Here is a 5,976-nt window from a genome sequence, read left to right as displayed (position 1 = left end):
TATTTTTCCAACCCTGCAGTTAATAAGTAACAGACACGTTGGTAAACATGGCCTACTTTTGCCTATTTGCTGAGCTCATGCCTTCTCCATTCTGGCATGGAACATGCACTGAAATTACTAAGGAAAGGTGGGGACTCCTGTGGAGTCCTCTAGCGTATTGGTTTGAGCATTTGTCTCGCAAGCGAGAGGACCCGGGTTTGATTCCCGGGCAGGGCAAAATGTTGGGCAAGTTTCCTTACTCCACACGCCTCTGTTTACCTAGCAGTAAGTAGGAACCCGGTTGTTGGTCGGTTGGTGGATTGCTTTTCCATGGGTAATAAACCATTCAAAAAAATAGAAATAATAATAATAATGTCACTCAATCCATGACCACTTGTGGGACACTTCTGTGTGCAATTGGCTGCCGAGTTTCACCCACAAAATATACAGTCAATTCACTTTACAGTATATTTTGTGAAGCGCTTTGAAACGTCTTGAACACATGATATAACTAAAAATGAAAAGGAAAGGAAACAAAAGTAGGATTAGGGTCATTTCAAATTCTCCATCATTCAAAAATACATTTGTTCATCTGCCAAATCTGGTGTTAAATCTCACCTGGTTCAGAGGTTCTTTGATTTATTTCCAGTATAAATGTTATTAAGTGTTCAGCATGGTTTTGAAGAGTATGTGTAAATATGTAAAGCTATTTTAAGATGTCTGCTCCTGAGGTTGTAAACAGTTTCCCCCAAAATCCTGCAATCTTATGAACGCTTTCCAAATGGAAAATAAAGCTGTTCAGATTTTCAGGCCATGTTTCCATGTGCAATATCTGTTTTATATCCAAGCATTTTAACAACAATGTCAGTTGTGTGAATTAAAAAAAAATTGAATACTTGCCCTTTAGATGTGGAATATGAGACAAATTCCACTGATCCTTACGGACTAAAGATAGCAAGATCAGTACTCACATTTTCGCTAAGTGGACAGTAATTTTGTTATATCAAGAGCATAATTAAATTTAGTTACATGCTAAGTGAATTGGGACATTGGGATTCCTGAACGCCTTAAGCAGAATTTCACGATAAGTGTGTTTCACTATGTTTCTTATAATGGTTTTATTGTAATCCTTTCTTGACGCAGCCCCTATACATGCTCGGCATGTCACTCACCTGTGGTTTCTCTGTGCTTTGTACATTAGGTGACATTACAACAGAGATGCAGATAGAGGCAGCTGCATTGAGAACAGATGTCTTATAAAATGCACGCTGATGGACTCTGAAAGCACAGAAAGATATGGAGAATTCATATTAAGGAGCAACCCAGAGCCTTCCAATAGCCTAACCTGATGTGTGTTGTAACAGCCTCACTTCATCAAGATGCAGTTAGTTCTGGGTTTCAACGTTTGCAAGCAAGGAATGGAGTTCAGTTAATGTCCAATGTTAAATAATGCTAATCCTTGATAAAGGGGCTTTCACATCACAAGGACATCTCAGAGGACTTCACAAGAATTTATAGGGCAACAACAGCAACAAATTATATTTTGTATAGCGCCTTTCACGTCAGGAGGACGTCCCAAAGCATTGGACAGTCAGGGATCCTCAACTGAGCTGGTGGTTGGGATCAGGAGGGGTGGGGGGCAGGGAGGTTAGGGGTAGGAGGGTGACCGAAGGTACGGTCAACGAGGAGGGTCTTGAGACGGGTATTGAAGATGGGAAGGGGCGAAGCGGAGGGATTGTGGGATGGAGTTCCAGGGGTTGGGGGCAGAGAGGCTGAAGGCCTGTCTGCCAATGGTGGGGCAGGCGAGACGGGGGTTGTGAAGCAGGCTGGAGCCCGCTGAGTGAAAGGAGTTGGTAGGGGGTTAGGAAGTCACGGAGATAGAAGGGAGTGAGGCCATGGAAGACTTTGATGGTGAGGACCAGGATCTTGAACTGTACCCTCTGAGCATTGTGGTGACCCCAGGTTTGTGGACGTTAACAGTTAGACATTAATACTGCTGTTGGGGTAGCTGTAATAATGATAATAATAATAATAATAATAATCCTTGCATTTGATACAGTGATTTATTACGTCTTCTAGACTCTCAAAGCGCTTCACAGCATAAACTGCAACGTGAATTCACTGTATATTTTGTGGGCGAAATGTAATGTTCATCTCTAGTGTTGTCCATTAACTCATGAAACAATGCAAATCAAACGGGGGACGTCCTTTATCTCTGTAGTTCTTACTGATTAAAGTCACTGAGCCATGGGAGGAACCAAGCTGGCAATTAGAGCACTTTTGTGTGGAGCTACTTAGCAGAGTACTAATGCTGCCTTTTATAACTGAGCCCCCAGCTCAGAAGGTGGTGTACCCAGTAGGAACAAAATAATACTAAAAATAATTTGGTCACTCAATCCACGACTGTTTGTGGGACGCTGCTGTGCCCAATTTGCTGCCGCTTTTCGCCCACAAAATATACAGTCAATTAACTTTACAGTATAGTCTATGAAGCGCTTTGAGACATCTCGAAACCATGATAAGGTGCTATGTCAAGTACAATTATTGTTATTGTTACTATTATTATGATGATTAGAGAGATTACCTACAAGGGAGGGATTGTGGTGTCTGATCGGGAGCAGATCAGTGGTTACAGACTGGAAGCAGAGTGAGTAAAGTGGGTAACACAAAGCTCTGAAGCTGAAACAACAATAACAAGACATTGCCACCTTCTGTCGCACTGATATAGGGATCCAGGCTACAAATACGATTTTCACTCGCGCGTAAATTTGGACGTTCTGTTACGCGTGAGTGCGATTTTCGCATCACTTGTGATGCGCTACTGTACTCTAAAGAAAATAAAGAGGCGATTGCGTACAGTTGTTACTCCGTTTACTGTCAGTGCTGGATATCAGCTGATGGGGACACCCGGTGTCAAGGTCTGACACTTCCCACAGAGAAAAGGAGGAAGCGAGTGAGCCTGCGTGGCCTGCGTAGCTCTCTTACTCCTCCGTGTGGCTGTGAGATATAAGTATTTTCACACTGAATCTCTCCGAAAGAAGGAATTATCACGACACGTTTGATTCTATACAGCAAGCTGCTGTCAAACTCTCTGGGACCCTACCCTGCCCGAGGGCTGCTATGTAAATGCAAGTCGATGTTGTACCAAACTCCGTTCCCCGATTACCCCAGTCCTCGCCAGACTGCACTGGCTGCCTATCCCAGAGAGGATTGACTTCAAGATCCTCACTCTTGTCTTCAAATCCCTCCACTCTTCTGCACCACCCTCTCTCCTCACAACAGTGCCCGTTGCCTTCACTCCACCGGGTCTGGCCTCCTCTTTGTCCCCCGAATCCTCCGCTCCACCATCGGCAGCCGTCCTTTCAGCCACTACGCCCCGAGGCTCTGGAACTCCCTTCCTCACTCCCTTCGCCTCTCCCCCTCTCTTCCTATTTTCCAGTCTCGGCTAAAAACCTTTCTTTTCGACCGCGTCTTTGGTCACCTTCTTCCCCCTCCCTCTGGCTCGGCCCCAGGATCCATTATTGTGAAGCACTCTGAGATGCCGTCCGGTGTGGAGGGCGCTATCTAAATCCAAGTTGTTGTTATTGTTGTTGTAGCAATAGCAAAATGTATAATTTCTGCTTCGGTTTGTTGGAAACAGAAACTTCCCTCAAAGAAAGCCATTATGCTATACAGAGTTGAGGCAGGTCGATTCCAATCAATGTTGCATAATCATGGAACTTGTTTTAATGAAAGAAATCCACACTTTTTAAAGTAACATTTTCAATTCAGGATTTTTAATTTAGTTTTACATTTTTTTTAAATGCTTCAGTTTGCAAAGGATTTGTTTTTCTCCTTGCAAACATTTTTCCGACTAATTGTGTCCTGCCCCTTATACCAGTTCTTTCCTTTTTTTTATGGAATTAGGCAGTGGAAACAAGGTCACAGAAGAAAAAACAAGGGAAAGTGTTGAGCTGTTTTTAAAGTTAAGAAAGAATAGGTTAGGTTGAATTAGAACAAAAATACAAGTTATCCTTCATAGCAAATCTTTTGATTGGAAATAGGATTGCAGTTTTCATTTTAGCATTTACTGTCCTTATAATTGATTTGTGTAACATTTAAATGTTACTGCTGATAAGCCAAACAGCTTATGCTTACTGACTCTACAATGGCTTGTGTACAATTTTGATTCTCCTGCTCTCCTGGCCTTGCAAATCTTTTCCTCTTTCCCCTTCGCACCCTTTCCCCTCATGCCTGCTTTTTCCAGTAAAGCAGCAAAGTGCTACCATGAGAGAGATGCGATTTGCTTCACATTACATCTGTCAAAGTGCTGTGTGATTCGACAGCTGCTGAGAAAAAGCAAATTCTAAATGGATGCTGTTTCTCAGTGTTCGGATGTATTGTCACAAATCAATCAGTTCTCAGAGAGGATCTTTGGTAAAAATGTACAAGAATTGTACTGTTTCTCAGTCATTCGGGAATATCTGAATATCGACCAATTTGGATCACTTATGTAATCCCACTTGATCTATTATGTAATGGATGAGGGGAGGAACAGAACCCTCTTTGCACACAGCCACATTGTCCATTAATAACATCCAACTCTCAAAAGTGCCAAGCAAGTGATTGATCTCTCTGGCTGGAGCCACATCAAGAGAGTTAAGTACCCTTCACAAAATTATACAATGCATCAAACAAAAATGTGTTTGAGTCAGGCATTACATGAAATCCTCATTGGTCTAAATCCTGTCAGAGTTGAAGTGGATACATATTTTATTCTGGGATATTGTAGTAAAGAAATGCATCCTTGTTAACTGGATCTTTTACGTATTTGCAAATACCTGAGTATTACTCGCTTTAAAATCCACTTCTCTCTCCTCCCTCCTCGATTCCCTCAACTGATTTCAGTCACCAACACAAATAGGACAGAATACAACATGAATTGGGCAGTCAACCATTGAAGAGTAGGCGATTATTCAACCCTTTATAAGTTGCAATAAGTATTTAGGGCAACACAGAACTGAAATCCGAGGTAAAAGTTAGTGCTCTTTCAGAAAGATAAATACGCACTGGGAGCAATACAATGTACATTTACATTTATATAGCACCTTTCATGTCGGGAGGACATTCCAAGGTGCTTGACAGTCCTGGGAGTGTAAGTGGCACTCACACGTGCAGAGGTGGATTCTGAGCATTGTGTATGACAGAGTAGAAATAATTTGATATGTTCTATTGCATTATCTATAATCAAATCCTTAAGTGAAGCAACCATTGGACAAAGATTAAACTTTGCTCAACTCCATCGGTTTAAAATAAAATGTTTAGCCGTTTTGACTTATGTACATAATAAACCTCATAAGGCATGGAATCTTTATATCGTGTTTTGAAGATCGTATTTCAAATGTATTTTGTGCAATTCGTGATCAAGTGGCTGCACAAGCTGCTCAATAACATGGATTGAAAATGACGGTATGGAGGCTACTTTACGAAGGGTATAGGTGTACTTAAAGACAAGTAGCTACTTCGGAGCTCACGGGTTAACTGTCCATTAGATTTGTGCAACCACAGTATTAGCGGTTACATTGGAGTGTACCGTTACCTGCCTCCACCATTGCTCTGGCTCCTTCTCCTCCTGCTGTCCGGATCCTACCACTCACCCCATCTTTGTAGCTTTTAATATCCAGTTGGGCTATTTTGGGCTTCCCACAACAGGTTTCAACATATTGCTGCTTCTAAATGCCTCATGAGTGCGTCAGGCTTCGGGACCACATCACTCCCACCCTCGCTCGCCTCCACTGGCTCCCCATCCCCCAGAGGATTGATTTCAAGATCCTCATCCTCACCTACAAGGCCATTCACGGCCTTGCTCCCTCCTACCGCTCCAACCTACTATCCCCCTACCTACCTGCCCGTACCCTCCGTTCCTCTGGCTCCGGTCTGCTCCACGTCCCCCGCCCCAATCGCCCTACCATTGGTGGTCGGGCCTTCAGCCTCTCAGCCCCGAGGCTCTGGAACTCT

Source organism: Callorhinchus milii, unplaced genomic scaffold, assembly GCF_018977255.1.
Source record: "Callorhinchus milii isolate IMCB2004 unplaced genomic scaffold, IMCB_Cmil_1.0 Scaffold6, whole genome shotgun sequence".
Classification (NCBI taxonomy): domain Eukaryota; kingdom Metazoa; phylum Chordata; class Chondrichthyes; order Chimaeriformes; family Callorhinchidae; genus Callorhinchus; species Callorhinchus milii.
This window is presented reverse-complemented; position numbering follows the sequence as displayed.